Genomic DNA, 19,065 nt, shown 5'->3' on the forward strand with positions numbered 1-19,065 from the left:
GGATGGCCTCGATCTCCTGACCTCGTGATCCGCCCGTCTCGGCCTCCCAAAGTGCTGGGATTACAGGCTTGAGCCACTGCGCCCGGCCTAATGCTCTTTAAAAATTGAGTTGTTAGGCAGGCATGGTGGCTCATGCCTATAATCCCAGCACTTTGGGAGGCGGAGGCAGGTGGGTCACCTGAGGTCAGTAGTTCGAGACCAGCCTGACCAATATGGTGAAACCCTGTCTCTACTAAAAATATAGAAATTAGTCCTGCATGGTGGCATTCCCCTGTAGTCCCAGCTACTCTGGAGGCTGAGACAGGAGAATTGCTTGAACCTGGGAAGCAGAGGTTGCAGTGAGCCAAGATCATGCCACTTCACTCCAGCCTGGGTGACAGAGCAATAAAGCAAGACTCCACCCCGCCCATCCCCTGCCAAAAAAAAGTGAACTGTCACAGATGTTTCATCTTAAGATCATGACTTTTAATTTGGGAAGTTCTCTGAGTGCTGCAATTTTACAGAGACTTGCCAACTATTTTACTATATTTTTTATCTTTCCTCTTTTACTTTCTGCTGGCTCTAGCAGTTTATTTAATTTTACATTTTCTGAAGTATTTTCATTTTAAAAAGTAGGGCCTTGAGCTACATACTGTGATGGACAGAGATAATAAATATCCACTTTAAATTTCATACTTCCTAAGAAACTATAAGAAAATTGTTTTAATATGCCTATTTTTTAACTTAGAAGTTTATTGAAAGTAGATGAATTATTTTACTTGTATTATATTGTAAAGCAAATTAACAGACACACTGAGACCAGCTCAACATGGTCATAGAGACCCTAACCCAGTGGCACTAGAGGAATTAAAGACACACACACAGAAATATAGAGTGCAGTGTGGGAATCAGGGGCCTGACAGCCTTCAGAGCTGAGAGCCAGGAACAGAGTTTTACCCGCATATTTATTGACAGCAAGCCAGTGATAAGCATTGTTTCTATAGATTATATATTAACTAAAATGAGAAACAAAAGGATGGGCTCTGGCTAGTTATCTGCAGCAGGAACATGTCCTTAAGGCACAGATTGCTCATGCTATTGTTTGTGGTTCAGGAATGCCTTAAGCAGTTTTCCGCCCTGGGTGGGCCAGGTGTTCCTTGCCTTCATTCCGGTAAACCAACAACCTTCAGAGTGGGCATCATAGCCATCACGAACATGGCACAGTGTTGCAGAGATTTTGTTTATGGCCAGATTTGGGGGCCTGTTTATGACCAGATTTAGGGGACTGCTCCCAACACAGACATCTGCAATTAAATTGCATTTATTGAAGGGGAGGATATTTCATACTATAGGCATGTGGATAAACGTGGTTTGGAAAGGAGCCTTAAGATCAATTTTTTATGAATATTTAACCTAAAACCAACGTAACCATAGTATCATTAAATAGGTTATTTGCATTTGAATGTATATATTTTGTCCCTGATCTTATGGGGGAGGTACCAAATCCCCGCAAGACATTTTGATGGGGAGAGAACACCTTTTTCAACAAATGATCCTGGGACCACTGGATATCTTACACAAGAAGTGTTGGACACTACCTCACACTGTATACAAAAATTAATGTATCAAAAACCTAAAAGTAAGATTTAAAATTAAGATTCTTAGAAGAAAACAAAGCCATATTTCTATGTGAAAATGTATTAGTCAATGTTTTCTTACATATGATACCAAAAGTACAAGCTACAAAAGGAAAAATTATGATAAATTGACATCTTGAAATTAAAAAAAGAAAAAGTCTTTCAAAGATAGCATCAAGCATCAAGGCATAGTGGCTCCCACCTGTAATTCCATTACTTTGGGAGGCAGAGGCAGGAGGATTGCTTGAGGTCAGCAGGTCAGGGCTAGAGCGAACTATAATTGCACCACTGCACTTCAGCCTGGGAAACAGAAACAGACCCTGTTTCAAAGAAAATAAAAAATCAAAAATCATATATCTGATAAAGACTTTATCTAGATATATGTATCTAGATATATCTGTATCTAGGCTGTAAAGTAATGTTACAATTCAATTATAAAAAGACTATAGTATCTAGAATATAAAGAAATATTACAACTCAATTATAAAAAGAAAAGTAATACAATTACAAATGAACATAAAGATAAATACACATTTCTCCAAAATATATATAAATATAACATCTTCTAATCACATTAAAAAATGCTGTCATCATTAGACATCAGAGAAATCCAAATCAAAAGCACAATGATACCACTTTACACACATTTGGGTAACTGCAATCAAAAAGGCAGATAACAAGTATTGGTAAGTATATTTACAACTTGATTCTCCTCATACACTACTGATGTGAATGTGAAATGATGTAGCTGTTTTGGCAAACACTGTGGCAGTTCCTCAAAATAATGAACATATAGTTATCACATGATTCAGCAATTCAACTCCTATAGGTAATCAAGAGAAATGAAAGCATATGTTCACACAAAAACTTATGCATAAATGTTCATAGCAGCATTATTCATAATGACCAAAAAGTGGAAACAACCCAAAAGTCCATCAACTAACAAATACAAAAATAAAAGGGGATGTATTTATAAAGGGAATATGTCCATACAATGAAATGTTACATAGCAATAAAAGCAGGTTAAGTCTTGATCCAGGCTACAACATGGATGAACCTTTAAAATACTATCTTATGTAAAAAAGAATTTCAGGTGACTATATATTGTGTATATTTATATAAAATGTGTAGAACAGGTTAATACATAAAGACAAAACATATGTTGGTGGTAACCTAAAGCTGTGCATATGGCAATGAAAGAGAAAGAGAAATGACTACAGGTTTCCTTTTAGGGTTACAAAAATGTTCTGAAATTTATTTTCTGATTATTGTACAGTTCTGAATATGCTAAAATCATTGAATTATACTATTTAAATGAGTAAATTTCATGCCATGTGATGTATATATCTAAAGCTGTTATAAAAATAAATATCTGTGGTACAGGAAAACATAAACAAATAGGTAAGTGGAATTACATAGGCAGTCATGTATGCTCATATAATGTGTGTCTGATCTCTAGGCTTGTATATCCTTCAATCTTATTTATATGTTACTACATTTTTTCTTACTGGCAACAGAAAAGATTTTCTCATGTATAGGCAAGTTATTCCTCTGTTATTGTGGTAATTTACCAGGTATTTGCCTTCTAATTTTTTGCTAGAGAGCTTGGACCCTTGGGGAAGCACAGGGCTTCAAGGTCAGAATAGCACATGGTCTCTGTTCAGCTTCAGGGATGGTTACTGAGACCTACAAGGAAAGAAGCCAGTATTTTTTTTTTTTTTTTTTTTTTTTTTGAGGCAGAGTCTCGCTCTGTCGCCCGGACTGGAGGGCAGTGGCCGGATCTCAGCTCACTGCAAACTCTGCCTCCCGGGTTTACGCCATTCTCCAGCCTCAGCCTCCCGAGGAGCTGGGACTACAGGCGCCCGCCACCTCGCCCGGCTAGTTTTGTATTTTTTTTAGTAGAGACGGAGTTTCACCGTGTTAGCCAGGATGGTCTCGATCTCCTGACCTCGTGATCCGCCCGTCTGGGCCTCCCAAAGTGCTGGGATTACAGGCTTGAGCCGCCCCGGACCGCGCCTGGCCAGAAGCCACTATTAAAGAAACTGTTTCATAAAAATGCCTGAGGGCCAAAGATGAAGACAGGCTTAATTTGAAATTGAATTTATAATGAGGACAGTAGATATTAATGCATGACTTAAGAAAAAATAATACCTAAAAGCAAGTTAGGTAAATGATGTGTTAAAACAAACACAAAGAAACAAAATATAGCAGGGATACCTATTTTAAATCTAGGGGTGGAAGAACTTATCTCAAAGTAAGTGATGTTTATGCTAAGACCTAAACCTAGGATATATTTTGAATCAGTTTTTATATGTATTACGATACATTAATTGATGATTATTATATGTTTTATTTGAATATGAATGCCTAATTTTTATTTAATCTATTAAATTGACTTTGTGTCTTTGTCAAAAATCATGTATCTCTATGTGTGTTACATTATTTCAACCCTCTATTGTATTTCGTTTGTCTATATCTTCATCTTTTCTCCAAATTCACACTCCTTTGATCACTATCATTTTATAGTAGATCTTCATTTCAAGTAGTGGAGGTTTTCCTTTTTTTTCTACATTCAATATATTTTCCCTGTTAAAATTTTTTGAGTTTCTCTATAATTTAGAATCAGATTGTCAATTCTACAAAAGAATATACTGAGATTTAGATTGGAAAGGCATTGAATCAATAGGTCAGATTGAGAGAATTGATGTGTTTGAGGTTTATGTGCAATTGTTTTTAATTATTATGTATACATAATAGATATACATATTTATGGGGTGCGTATGATATTTTGATACAAGCATACAATGTGTAATGATTAAATCATGGTATTGTGATATATATCACCTCAAACATTTATCATTTCTTTATATAAGGAACATCTCAATTTTACTTTTAGTAATTTTGAAATATACAGTAAGTTATTAATTAAGTCACCCTATTGGGCTAATGAACACTAGATTCTATTTTTTCTATGTAACTGTATTTTTGTATTAGAATTAAGGTTTTAACAACAGTAAAACAGAGTGTGACTCTTCATTTAGTTAGATCTTCTTGGATTCCTTTCATCTGTGGTTTGTGTTTTCTAGGGTTTAGAACTTGTTTTCTTAGATTTATACTTAAATAATAATTGTTTTGGCATACTATTGAAAACAATGAATTGCATGAATTTTCTATTTTATAATTTTAATTACCACTGCTTATTTACTTATCTTTAGATATGATAGATAGAGCTTTTGAAATCAGTCTTGAATTTTGCTGATTTTATAAGTTGTTACTTCTATTAGCTTTCACAAAAATTTATTTTTAACATATTATTCTACATAAAGGAGTTTCCTCTTTTTACATTTTCATTTTGTTACATTCTATTTCTTTTTCTTGTCTTACTGAACTTACTAGAAACTCAGGAAAATGTTGGATAGAACTGGTACAAGAATAAAATATAACTTGGTTCTTGATTTTTAGGTAAAATTAATAGTAGTTATTTGAAAAGGTTTTTGTGGTAGATTTTCTCTATCAGATTGATGAAGTTTTATGCTATTTTAGTTTGCTGAAAGCACTTAGCATACACAAATGCCACAATTTTGTTACTTTTTATTTTACATTTATTAAGATACGTTTTTTTTTCTGTCTATTGATATGCCAAATTATTATAATGGATTCTTGAATGTTGATCCGACCTTGAATTTTCTGAAAAAATTCTACTTGGTCATGATATATTACTTATTTTACAACTATTTTCAAGAAGAGCATTTGTCAGTAGTTTTCATATTTTTCTTTTTTTAATTTTACAATTAGGGTAATACTGGCTTCCAAATATGAGTTGGGAAGTGTTACCTCCTCCTCTGTATTCTGAAACAGTTTGGTGAAAAATTCATATTTCTTTCTTAGACCTTTGATATAATTTTTCTGTAATTCCATGTAATCTTCAATTAGAAAGTCTTATTGATGCATTAAACTCCTTTAGTAGCTATGATTTATTATTATTATTATTTTTATAAATTGAGACAAGGCAGGCTATTCCTTACATGTGTCTTTTGTATTTCTTCCAAGTTGTAAACTTCACAGGCATAGAGCTATTTTAAGTATTTTAGTATTTTGTACTTTAATAGTAAATTATTATTTAAATGTGGATAGGTGATATAGTTGGCTTTGTGCCTCCACTGAAATCTGATCTCAAAGGGAGGGATGTGAGGGTTGGTGATTGGATCACAGGAACAGTTTCACCCATGCTATTCTGATGATAATGTATAAGTTCTCACAAGAGCTGATGATTTTAAAGTGTGGCCCTTCCTCACTATCTCTTATCTGCCACCTTGTAAGACATGTATGACTTGCTTCTTCTTTACCTTCCGCCATGATTGTAAGTTTGCTGAGGCCTCCCAGCCATGTGTAATTATGAGTCAGTTAAATTTCCTTTCTTTATAAATTACCCAGTCTCACATAGTATCTTTATAACAGTGTGAAAATGGACTAATACAGAGAATTGGTAACAGGAGTGGGGTACTGCCATATAGATAACTTGAAAATGTGAAAGTAACTTTAGAACTGGAAAACAGGCAGAGGTTGGAACAGTTTAGAGGGCTCAGAAGAAGACAGGCATATGTGGGAATGTTTGGAAATACCTAGAGACTTGTTGAATGGTTTTGACCAAAATGCTGATAGTGATATGGAAAATGAAGTCCAGTTTGAAGTGGTCTCAGATGGAGATAAGGAACTTATTGGGAACTAGAGTAAAGGTCACTCATGCTGTGCTTTAGCAAAGAGACTGGCAGCATTTTCCCCCTGCCACAGAGATCTATGGGATTTTGAACTTGAGAGAGATGATTTAGGGTATCTAACAGAAGAAATTTCTAAGCAGCAAAGCATTTAAGAGGTGACCTGGTTGATTCTAAAAGTATTAAGTTATATATACTCACAAGGAGATTGTTTGACATTGGAATTGATGTTTAAAAGAGAAGCAGAGCATACATGTTTTAAAACTGTACAGTCTGACCATGTGGTTGAAAAGAAAAACCCATTTTCTGGGGAGAAATTCAAGCCAGCCAGCTGCAGATATTTGCATAAGTAATGAGGATCTGTATGTTAATAGGTGACACAATGGGGAAAATGTCTCCAGGGCATTTCAGAAATCTTCCCGGGAGCCCCTCACATCACAAGTCCAGAGGCCCACGAGAAAAAAAAATTATTTTGTGGGACAGGCTGAGGACCTTACACTTCTGTGCAGTCTCAGGACTTTGTGTTCCCATTTCAGTTACCCCAGCTCTAGCTGTGGCTTAAAGGGGCCAAGATATAGCTTAGGCTCTTGTTGCTGCCTTGGCAGTTTCTATGTGGTGTTAGGCCTGCAAGTACACAGAAGACAAGAATCGAACTTTGGGAACCTCCATCTAGATTTCAAAGGATGTATGGAAATGCCTGGATGTCCAGGCAGAAGTCTACTGCAGGGATGGAGCCCTTATGGAGAACCTCTGCTAGAGCAGTGAAGAAGGGAAATTCTGAGTTGGAGCCCCTACAGAGTTCCCACTGGGACACTGCCTCATGGAGCTGTGAGAAGAGGGTTACCATCCTCCAGACTCCAGAAAGGTAGATCCACTGACACCTTGCACTGCGTGCCTGGAAAAACTGCAGCCACTCAACACCAGCCCATGAAAGCAGCCAAAGGGGCTGTACCCTGGCATGCCACAGGGGCAGAGCTTCCATGTTTGCAGGAGTCCGCCCCTTTCATCTGCATGCCCTGGATGTGAGACATGGAGTCAAAGGAGATCATGTTGGAGCTTTCAAACTTAATGACTGCCAAGCCAGGTTTTGGGCTAGCATGAAGTCTGTGGCCCCTTTGTTTTGGCCAATTTCTTCCTTTTGGAATGGGAACATTTACTCAATGCCTGTATCTCCAATGTATCTTGGAAGTAACTAACTTTCTTTTGATTTTACAGGCTCATAGGCAGAAGGGACTTGCCTTGTCTCAACTGAGACTTTGGCCTTGAACTTTTGAGTTAATGCTGGAATGAGTTAAGACTTTGGAGGTCTGTTGGAAAGGCATGATTGGTTTTGAAATGTGAAAACTACATGAGGTTTGGGAGGCGCCAGGGGCAGAATCATATGGTTTGGCTCTGTGTCTCCACCCAAATCTCATCTTGATTTGTAATCCCCATGTGTCCAAGGAGGGACCTGGTGGGAGGTGATTGGATCATGGGGGTGTTTTCCCCCATGCAGTTCTCATGATAGTAAATGATTTCTCATGAGACCTGAGGGTTTCAAAGTGCGACACTTCCCCTTTGCTCTCTGGTCTCTCTCCTCTCACCCTGTAAGACATGCCTTGTTTCCCCTTTACCTTCTGCCATGATTGTAAGTTTCCTGAGACCTCCCCAACCATGTCAAACTGTGAGTCAATTAAACCATCTTTCTTTGTAAATTACTCAGTCCCTGGTAGTATCTTTATAGCAGTGTAAAAATGGAATAATACAGTAGGCTCTGCAATGAGCTCCATTTTTTCCTGTTATTTGTAGTGTGTATGTTTTATTTTTCTTGGTTAGTGTAGCTAAGGATATATCAACTATGTTGCTCTTTTTAAAGAACCAGCTTTTAGTTATTTTGACTTCTCTATTTCTTTTATGTTTTCAGTTTTATTGATTTCTGCTCTTTTCTGTATTATTGATTTCTTTGTGTTTTTAGTTTCTTAAGTTGGAAGTTCAGAGCTTTCATATGTGTGGGAGTGCATATTTTATAAAATATTCAACTTAGTTTCTAATGTCCTCTGACACACTCTTTAAAAAAAAAAAAAATCTAACTTTTACTTTAGGTTCAGGGGTACCTGTGCTTGTTTATTATGTAGGTAAATTTGTGACTCTCGGGCAACTGTACAGGTTATTCTGTCACCAGTATACTAAGCATAGTACCAGACAGTTATTTTTTTCTTCTGAATCTCTTCTTCCTCCTACCCTTCTCCCTCAGGTTGGCCCCAGTGTGACTTCTTTAACCCATAGATTGTTTTTAAATGCATTGTCTACTTTTCAAATATTAGACAATTTTCTAGATATCTTTGTTATTTATGTTCAAGAACATACTTTTGTATAATTTAAAGTTTTTCAAATTTGTTTAGGTTTGTTTTATGACTTTTGAAGGTTTTATAGATTTATAAATGTTCTCTGTGACTTTAAAAATAATGTCTATTCCAATGTTTTGGGATGGACTGTATTGTAATCTAACTGACATTCTGTGATCAATTATTATTATACCGTCTTGGTGAATTGATGACTTCATCATTTTTTAAAAAGAAGCTTTATCTGTTTCTCTTTATCCCATATAATCTTTCTTTTCTGAGGTCTCTTTTTTTTTTTTTTTTTTTCCGGATGCTATGATAGTCATGCCAACTTTATCTAGATTGGTTTTTGAATAATACCATTTTCATTATTTTAATTTTAATCTATCTATTGTTTACATTTAAAGTAGTTTTACTGTAAATAACATAAAGGGAAGGTTCTGTTTTTTAATCTAATTATTCAGTTTCTCTCTCTTAGTATGCTGTTACGTTTGGACTGATGACATTTAATGTAATAATTGACTAATAGTCTATCATCTGTAGAGCTGTATTCTGTTTACTCTTCTTTTTATTTCCTTTCCTTCTTTATTAATTTTTTATTGAATTTTATAATGAAATTATTTTTTTCTCTAGTTTTCACTTATTATTTATACTTCTTTTACAATTTTGTTAGTAACTTTTGTTTGGTGTACACTATATATCTTTAATTAATTGCATATTTATAAAATAATATTAAAATATTTCAAAAATCTCATTCTATTATGTTCCGGTGTGCAAGACTTATCTCAAGAGATCTGACATACTTATTATTTTGTTCATTTTATGTGCTGTGGCCTTGTTCTTTGTGACTTTCATGGTTTTCTTTTATTGTTGGTTTGGATAAGTTTAAATATTATTTTCTAGGGGTATGTGTGTTATTTTAGTTTACTTGGTGTCACTCAACTGGTTGAATCTGTGTTTTTATGTATTTTATTAACTTTGGAAATTCTCAGTCACAATTATTTTTAAATATGTATCCTTCCTGTCTTCTCCCCTCCTGTGCATATTCTGATTATTTATGTTAGATTATTGGTATTGCATCACAGATCTTGGATGGTCTGTTTTGCTTTCATTCTCTGTCTCTCTTTCTCTTTTCTCTCAGTGTTTACTTTGGTTAATATATATAAATGACTCATCCTCAAGTTTACATTTGTATTTCATTGGCTCTGATGAGCTTATCAAAAGTTGTTCATATCTGTCCCTCTTTAATTTCTAGAATTTTCATTTGCTTCTTTCTTAGTTTACATCTTTGTCAAATTCACCTTCTATTCATGTGTGTTGCTAGTCTTCTCCACCAAGATTATTAACATGTTACTAACAATTATTTAAAATTTTCTGATATTTTGAACATTTCTGTTATACCTCAATCCAGTTTTGTTGACTGCTTTGTGTTTAACTGTGTGAGGTTTTTCCCTTGCTTCTTTATGAGCCTCACAAATTTTCAATGAAAACCAGTATCTTGTGTAAAATAGCAGGTAAGAGGCATTTATGCCTGGAAATGACACTTTTTTTTTTTTTTTCTTTCTTAGGCCTTTTGTGCCTGGGTTGAGTCAATCTAGCTAGGAGTTGAATTGGCCTTAGACTTTTTGTTGCTATGTTTACCCTCTTTGTGCCACAAGCTTCAAATTCTTGTAATATTACCTTGTGCTAAGTGTAGGGCTGACTTTAATGTAGTGCCCCCTTAGCTTTAGGTCTTTTGTGTGGCACGTGTGTGTGTGTGTGTGTGTGTGTGTGTGTGTGTGTGGTATTTTTTTTTCACTCTCATGGTATTACCCATCTTCCAGCTGTAAATGTTGTTACTTATTACTCCACCCTCTGTAGGCTGGTTAGTTGGAAATCAGGGTAGTGTTTGCTGTTATTTACTTCATTCTCAGTGGGTGCTGATGTTGGGCTTTCTCAATAAACTTGCTCTCTCCCACTGTTAGATTTTCCTAATGATCTGGCCTCCTGAAGCCTTCCTGCACTTTTACCATGGATAGAGGGTAATAATTTTCTATTTTACTTTCTCAGAAGCAATGTGTCTTCACTTCTGGCCTGAGGGTGACAGGGGATGCTGTACCTTCCCAGTGGCTTCCCTTAAGGGAGAGAAGGAAGAATTGTCCTAGGAAGGATTCTGTCCTGTTGCCACTTTCTGTGGCTACTCTTCTCCTTCCTTGATCCTGTGTCGTAAGTGAGGTATCCTCTCATATTTCACCCTTCCCTCAATCTTTCATGTAATTCTACAAGTGACTGTGAATCCCTCTTGTGTCTGCAGTTCCTAGGATTTCTATGCTCTTATGCTAGCCTACACTTAGGCTTTAGTAATTTATTACAACTTTCAACTAAATTATTTTTACTGACTTTCAAAATTTCCTGCATAGACTCTAGGTATACAAGTATTTGTACCCTGATTGTCCTTGGATTTTTGTCTGTTCTTAAATTTCAGATGTGTTTCTTGTCCTGTAAGCTCTGATTTGTTCAAATAATGATAATTTCACGGAGTGCCTGGATTTTTTTTTTTGTTGAAAAGATTAGAGTGTTAACTCTTTCAAGCTTTCTTCATTCTAAGGAAAATAACAAGTATCCAGTAAAAGGTTTTAAAAGCAAATTTATGCTCAAATTTTAATATTTTAAGAAAATAAATATCACTTTGGCTGGTTATAGAGTATGAATATGTGGGGTACAAATTTAGAAACAGAAATAAACATCAAGAATCTATAGAGAAAATTTTGGCCAGAGATGATACAGACGCTAATTGGAACTCCAGTTCTACCAGTCCCTTATGCCTTACTATACACGTTTTGTTCCTATTACAGGCCAAATTTTCATGTGGCTTTTGAAGCAATTTGTTCACCTGCATGGGTCCTCACTCTGTGGCTCTTTAAGGATTCTGCCGACTTCCTTTTTTTTTTTAGTTTGTACTCCTTTGGGAGGAGGGAAAATTTTTTCTTTGCGATTTGTGAGTTCTTATCCCAAACTCCAAGTTCTCCAGAGGTTAATATTTTATGTCAAGAGGGCAAATAAACATTGCCCTCTGGAATCAAAGGGCTGCTGTTTTTGCAAACATATGAAGGCTTTCCATGAGTATTTTTTTCCCTTTCCCCCCCTTCCCCCCGTACCCCCCCCCCCCCCATTCTCTAATCACTTCCATGCCCTTCTCAATATGCATCAAGACCTTTAAGTTCATATTTGAAGGGCGGGAAATCCTGCTCCCTTGTGTCAGTTAGTTGAAAAACAGGCTTCTTATCTACTTAAAGAACAAGAGACATGGGAATTTGAGAGAAGAGATAATTATTTTGTTGCTAGTATACTTTGACTGAGAGTCACTATAAGGTCACAGAGACAAGAATATAGGACAACACAAGGCTCCAGGTGCAAGAGACCCATAGGACAGAGATGAAGATTGGGACCCATCTAACAGATTAGACCAGATGTGTTAAGGGTACATGGTAAGACTGATTTATTCCAGATCCCCAAGGATAAACAGGAGAGGACCCTCTGTTCACTTTGGTATCTCCTCTGATTTCAAGTGGGTAATTGTGACAATTGGACCAAAGTTAAGGGTACAGTCAAACTGATTCATTCTGGAACTCTAAAGAGGAATGAGGGATGCCCCATTCAGAATAACAGAAAAGCAAGAAGAGATGTCTTCTTTTGCTTTTTTCTTTTCGTCCTCTGTTCTCTCTTCGCAGATGGGTAATTTGGTCTCCATACCACAGGATGCACCTCTTGGATGCATCCTCAAGAACTGGGAAAAGTGTGACCCCTAAACACTAAAAATGAAAACCTTAATATTTTTCTGTAACACAGCATGGATTGACTATAAGCTCTGGGGCCAGGCATCTTGGCTTGAAAATGGAAGCCTAAATTTTAATACTATCAACTAGATTGGTTTTATCTCCAGCAAGGAACATGGACAGCAATGATAGAAGCCATAGTCAGGAAGCCCCTCCAGTTGATTCAGGAGACCCCTTATTGGGTTTACCCAGGGTTCAAACCTCAGGGGAACCAAGGGAAGACTTAACTCAAACCCCATTGCCCCTTCTACCTCATTATATCCACTTCTTTCAGTCCTGGAGCCTTCTCTGCCCTACCCAGGGCCATCCTCTGGACTCTATCCCCTTCAAGAGGTAACTGGCCCCATTGGACCCACTAGAGTCCAGACATTCACTATGCAAGACCTGAGCCAAATCAACGTGGAACTAAGGAAGTTTATGGAGGACCTTGACAAATACATTGAAGGGTATTTGTAAACTGGGCTTAACATCTGAACTCACCTGGAGGGATCTCTCAGACATACTAGGGCAAACACTATGCAAGAAAGAACATGACTCCATTATGGAGGCATCCCAACAATTTGCAAATGCAATGTATGTGACTGACCCTGGTAGCTACCTGTAGGAGCCACCACAGTTCCCCAGGTTGACCCCAATTGGTATTACAATACCCAGGGTGATATATGGGCAAGGAACCACATGTTCCTCTGTGTGGTAGAAGGAATGAAATCTAACAGAGAAAAGCCTGTGAACTATAATAAATTGTCCTTAATAAATCAAGGACCTCTTGAAAACCCCACTGCTTTACTAGAGAGGCTACAAGAGGCTCTGGTGAAATATATTGACTTAGACACAGAGACATCAGAAGGGCAACTGGTCCTAAAGGACTGTTTCTTAACTCAGGCAGCCTCACATGTTAGGAGGAATCTCCTAAAGCTAGCACTGGCCCCCAATACCTCTGTGCCTGACATTCACAAAATAGTTTCCTCAGTCTTTTACAACCAAGACCATGAAGAAGAAAAAATGACACAGGAAAAGGAGAAGTAAAAGGGAAAGAGGCAGGCTCAACTATTTGCTGATTTATAAGCTCTCCAGCCTTCTCCAGGTTGCTCTCAGAATATCATTCCAGGTAATTGCCACTGATGTGAGAAGACAGGCCACTGGAAAACAAACTGCCCCAGTGGGATACATGGAAAAAATCCCTGCATAGCTTGACCCCTCTGCCACAAACTCAACCACTGGAGATGGGACTGTCCTGAGGGCTGAAGGGCCCCGGGACAGAATTCCAACCCCTGATGGCCTTGGCTGAAAGAACTCTCCACTCCAGCCTGCTTCCAAATCAGACATTGTCATCAACAGGACAAAGTCAAGGGCAATTCTGAAGGCAGCAAGTAAAATTATAAGTTTCTCTTTTGGGTTTAAGAGCTACTTACAGCCGGGCGCAGTGGCTCAAGCCTGTAATCCCAGCACTTTGGGAGGCCGAGACGGGCGGATCAGGAGGTCAGGAGATCGAGACCATCCTGGCTAACACGGTGAAACCCCGTCTCTACCACAAAAAACTAGCCGGGCGAAGTGGCGGGTGCCTGTAGTCCCAGCTACTCGGGAGGCTGAGGCAGGAGGATGGCGTAAACCCGGGAGGCGGAGCTTGCAGTGAGCTGAAATCTAGCTACTGCACTCCAGCCCGGGTGACAGAGCGAGACTCCGTCTCAAAAAAAAAAAAAAAAAAAGAGCTACTTACTCTGTGCTAGTCTCCTTCTCTGAGCAACTCCTTTCCAAATCCTGTCTGGTAATGGCAGCAAATCGCACCCCCCTCCCTCCAAAAGAAAAGATTCACACTCTTTTATATTACTTAAGAAACCAATTACCATTCTCCTACCAGTCCCTAGTAATGTCTAAATAACCCACACTTCTCTGGTGTTAAGATACACTTTCCAAAGTGAGTGCCTACTTAATGCTTCCCCAGTCTCTGAATTCACCTTTCCATATAATAGCTCTATTTTTCCTGGGGAAGATTCCTAAAATGTTAACGAATAACTTTAGCCTGGATAGTCCTGCCTCAGGGGTTTAGAAATACCCCGCACTTACTTGGACAAACTCTAGCAAAAAATTAACCAACCAAACTCTCGAGGGGTGAAACTTCTAGAGTATATTATTATCTCCTTATCTACTCCCCCTTCACAGGAGTCACACAGAACCACACAGTACAAACCTTAATTTCCTAACAGGAGGAAAATGACTCTTGTCTAACTTAAAGATTACAAAAGTAAACAAGTACAAGGTAAAGGATGTTGTTAAAAATAGATTTCATATGAAAAAGGATCTTGTATGGCAAATTCATATCCTAAAGTAAAATAACTGGTTGTTTAAAAATAGAGATGTTTAGGACCAGTCAGAAAGTCTAAGCATGCTGCAGATGGTCTTTAGTGTAAGTCATAATAAAATTGTAAAAGGGAATATGTAAGAGAAACGTTACACAATTTTAAAGGTTATTAGGCCTACTAAATGCTCAAATACTGCTGCTATGACTCTTAACTATACAACTTCCCTGCTATAAAGCTAGTTAAGGCCTGGAAAATACAGAGTTAGCCATTCCCCCCAGCTATGCTGGAAAGAGTCAAGCCTTATCTTCACTTCTGTCCTATGCTGAAAACCTAGTACAAAATTAGAATCGTTTACTTACCAGATTTTTCACCAGAAGTAAAAGTTCTAAGAGTTAACAGTGTAACATGTACGTGAGACTACTGGAAAAAACAGTTTAGATGAAATGCATGTAAGGAAAGTATAATGTGTTTTTGGTAAAAGATCATAAAAGACATGGGAATGTGGGTTTTCCTGCCTAGTTTAGAGGGTTAAAGAATTGTTTTCAGTTAAATAGGATAAAGCTGAAGGGTTGAACAAGTTGTGGAAAGTTTTAAAAGATTCATCTTAAAAGAAATTCTGTGTGTTACTATATTAGCTGAAGTTAAAGGGATGCTATTCAGTTTATCTTTAAATTGAACATTGGAATAAAAATACATTTTGTTTAACTTGTATTTTAAGTTCAGGGGTACATGTTCAAGTTTGTTAGATGGGTGAACTTGTGTCATAGGGGTTTGTTGTACAGATTATTTTATCACCTAGATATTAAGCCTAGTACCCATTAGTTATTTTTCCTGATCCTCTCCCTCCACCCTCCAAAAGGCCCCAGGGTGTGTCATTTCCCACTATGTATCCATGTGTTCTCATTACTTAGCCCTCACTTAGAAGTGAGAACGTGTGGTATTTATTTTTCTGTTCCTGTGTTAATTTGCTAAGGTTAATGACCTTCAGATCCATCCATGTCCTTGAAAAAACATGATCATGATATTTTTATGGTTGAATAGTATTCCATGGGCTATATGTATCCCATTTTCTTTAGTCTATTACTGATGGCCATTTAGGTTGATTTCATGTTTTTGCTACTGACAACACAGTTTTCTTGGAGCACTGTTCTGTTCTTTAACAGAAAATTAGAAAGGATTATAGGAGGTGTATGAGAATCATACCTCATGGTCAAACTGATTAAAATTGAATAGATTTGTCTATAAGGTTTTGTTAAGAGTTGAGTTTGACATCAATAGTACACTAATGCAGAGGTAACATTTGGGTTTCTTAGGACAGTACTTGTATAAATATGTTATCTTTAGGTGTTCCAAAATTATTCAAAACTCCTATGATTCTGATATAATTTAGTATAGGTTATCAGTAATAATTATAATTGTTACATTAAATTATTGTGTGCCACAGAAGTAACACATTTATTTGTCAATTGTGTTTTTGACTGTGGCTGTCCTAAGATATTTTGTCATCCATTTATTGCCTTGTTTTGATCATCTTTAGACGGTGGCTGTATAATAAGCTATAGAACCCTAACAGGTGTTTGAATGCAAGTTTCTGATAACTTTGGAGATTATGACATTAAAATAGAGAAAAAAAAACTTTTAGGACTCTCATGGAGGGCTGAAATGTTCGTGAATATCAAGCAGAACAAGCATTAACTTCATGTACTTAACCAACAGGAGACTAAAATAATCCTTTTATGACTATTTGCATAAAATGTTGCTAATCTTTTGTTTGTTTTTCAAAGTCAAGAAAACTTTTCTTTTGAGCTATTTACAGCTTTTAACAATTGAGTAGACTACTATAAACAAAATTTGGAATATATTTGTTTCTCTCTACCTGATTTCTCCAGAATGTGGAAACTATTTCTGAGTATTCTTAATTTATGGCAATATAGTTATTTACTTAAGTGCAATAATAAACCATTTTCTTTTGCAACAGGATACAATTTGAGATACTTATTTTACCAAGGTTTTGACTGGAATGACATGCTTTCTTTTAAGGAATCAAATCTGACTTATAGTGCCAATAAAAGTCCCTTGGGAAAACTGACCTCATACTTTGTCTACTCAGTCCCAGTACAGACTCCTGACCTATGGTAAGTTAAGAATGCTACTTTTTAACAGGCCCTAGGACGCTAAGTTATCATGGAATTTCAAGAGGAGAGAAATTTACCTAAATTACACAGGTATTTTATGACATTAACTCATGGCTGGGCTTAAGGCTTTAAAAAAGTCCTATCTGAGATTCCTTAGGAAACAAACTTCCATTAAAACCAAGTTAAAAAGCAGGCTACATGGAAAATAATTACTCTTGTTGTGCTTTATGCAAATAATCTGGTCAAATATAATAAGACTAAAGCTTATTTTGCAAACAAATCAATCGTATCATGACTTATTTTTAATAAAAAATGATGACTGAAGAGAGAAAAACTATGTTTCAAGAACCATGGTATACCTGTTTTAGATTCTAGTTTCAACAGTTTTCACAAGTTTTGTCAGTAGTTTAGACTAACCCTGCTTATTTCTGTGAACCAACCACTGATCTCTGTCTACAGCTCAGAAGAAACAAGAGGGATGGATAATGTAAAAATTTAAATCGATATTCTAATTATGAACACGTTAGAATCAGCAAGCAACCCCATGCCCCCATAACTGTAGCTTTCAGCTACGTGGGCATGTTGGTAGTCTAGAAATATTTTAGAGCTGCAATCACTCCCTTATTTCATTTTGACATTCTTCTAAATCTAATAACCTGCTTTGTCTCTCTCACCTTCAAGTCATCAAGCTCCAAATGATTCTCAATAAGGATACTATCCTCTCAATATTCAAGAGTCACCATTCTACACAGTGTGCCTACATTGTCCATTAGCAAGACATGTCAGAGGTAAAATTTATCTTACCCCTGTCTTCCTTGGTCCTGGCTGGATACCACTTTCACCAACCCATGGAGCCACTCTCCTGCCTTGACAGCTAACAAAAGGCCAAGACACACAGACAAGCCACCGCCACCTCTCTGTCAGCAGGAAGCAGTTACAGAAGACCAACCTTTGTCTAATTTCCCCCAAAGAATTATGGTCTTGGACTCTTAAGGGGGAAAATATTATGCTAGTTAGCTAGTCAGGCATGAGCTGGGTAGGAGAAGCCTCCCCTTCTGCATCAGGAATGTCAGACCATCAGGTGATGGTCAAGCAGTTAACTCTCTGTCTAAAATAGTAATTGATCACAGCTATCACCATGGAAAGGCAGTCTCCCAATAGAAAACAAAAAACAAAAAAAAAAAACAACGAAAACTGGTGATCAGCAGCTTCTCAATAAGATATCGGGAGTTGAGCAAGTGGGCTCAAGCATGTGCATTAAGAGGCAAAATGGCAGTTTAACTGTTGTATGACCTTCTAGGGACATTCAGTTGGCAAGGGAGGAATGCCTCAACGGGGCATGCATACAACTCCAGTAAACACACTACGAATACTCATCTCCCAAGTGCAGGCAGGCCACTGTGCATTTGTACAGCCCGCACCAAGGGAAGAATCAGGGGAGAAGAAATGCAGACTCCAGAAGCATGCCAACATATAAAACCCCAAATAAAAGCTCAAACCATGCACTTGATATCTCAAGTCATCTGCTTGGCCCACTTCCAGGTGTACTTTACTTCTTGTACTTTCCTGCCATAAAACTTTTTAATAAATCTTCACTCCTGCTCTAAAACTTGCCTGGTCTCTCCTTCTGCCTTATGCCTCTCAGTTGAATTCTTTCTTCTGAGGAGGCAAGAATTGAAGTTGCTGCATACACATACAGATTCACCACCAGTAACATACTTAGTGCCTCATGACTTGGATATGTTCCACGGCTAGCAATATCATTTTAGATGTAATGGTGAAAAAAATAAAGGGAAGTGGACAGATTTGAGGAATATGTTTGTATTAGAATATACAGGAACTTGATTGGATATGGCTTATTAGAGAGAGCATTGTTAATGATGATCAACAGGTTTCTTTTTAAACAATGGAAAATAGTGATGTCTTTTACTGGCCTGTGTGTGTATGTTGGGGGGTGGGGGTTTTTGTAGCTACAGTAAGATAAAGCACTAGTTACTGAAACTTATATAGGAAACCCCAGAGCACAGGAGTTGTCATATAACAGCCTATGTGTATATTCAGCATTTGTGCATACTCTAATTCAGGAACCCCAATTCTTTCACCTTATAACTCTGTCATCTTCTATGATTTCAGAATTCTTCTTTTTAAGTCATTGGATGAAGA

General features: G+C 37.2%; 1 long non-coding RNA gene across 1 annotated transcript in view; it reads right to left on the reverse strand.

Annotated features, from left to right (window-relative positions):
* Nucleotides 1–18,165, reverse strand: part of LOC108541333 (uncharacterized) — a 24,566-nt gene extending 6,401 nt beyond the window's left edge. The window contains exons 1-2 of the long non-coding RNA XR_001888938.1: nucleotides 17,707–18,165; nucleotides 1,819–1,936 (exon numbers count right to left, since the gene is read on the reverse strand). This is a non-coding gene — a long non-coding RNA (uncharacterized LOC108541333). The remainder of the gene's footprint in view (nucleotides 1–1,818; nucleotides 1,937–17,706) is intronic.
* Between the last annotated feature and the right edge of the window lie 900 nt (nucleotides 18,166–19,065).

Source organism: Rhinopithecus bieti, unplaced genomic scaffold, assembly GCF_001698545.2.
Source record: "Rhinopithecus bieti isolate Rb0 unplaced genomic scaffold, ASM169854v2 scaffold_1665, whole genome shotgun sequence".
Taxonomy (NCBI): Eukaryota; Metazoa; Chordata; class Mammalia; order Primates; family Cercopithecidae; genus Rhinopithecus; species Rhinopithecus bieti.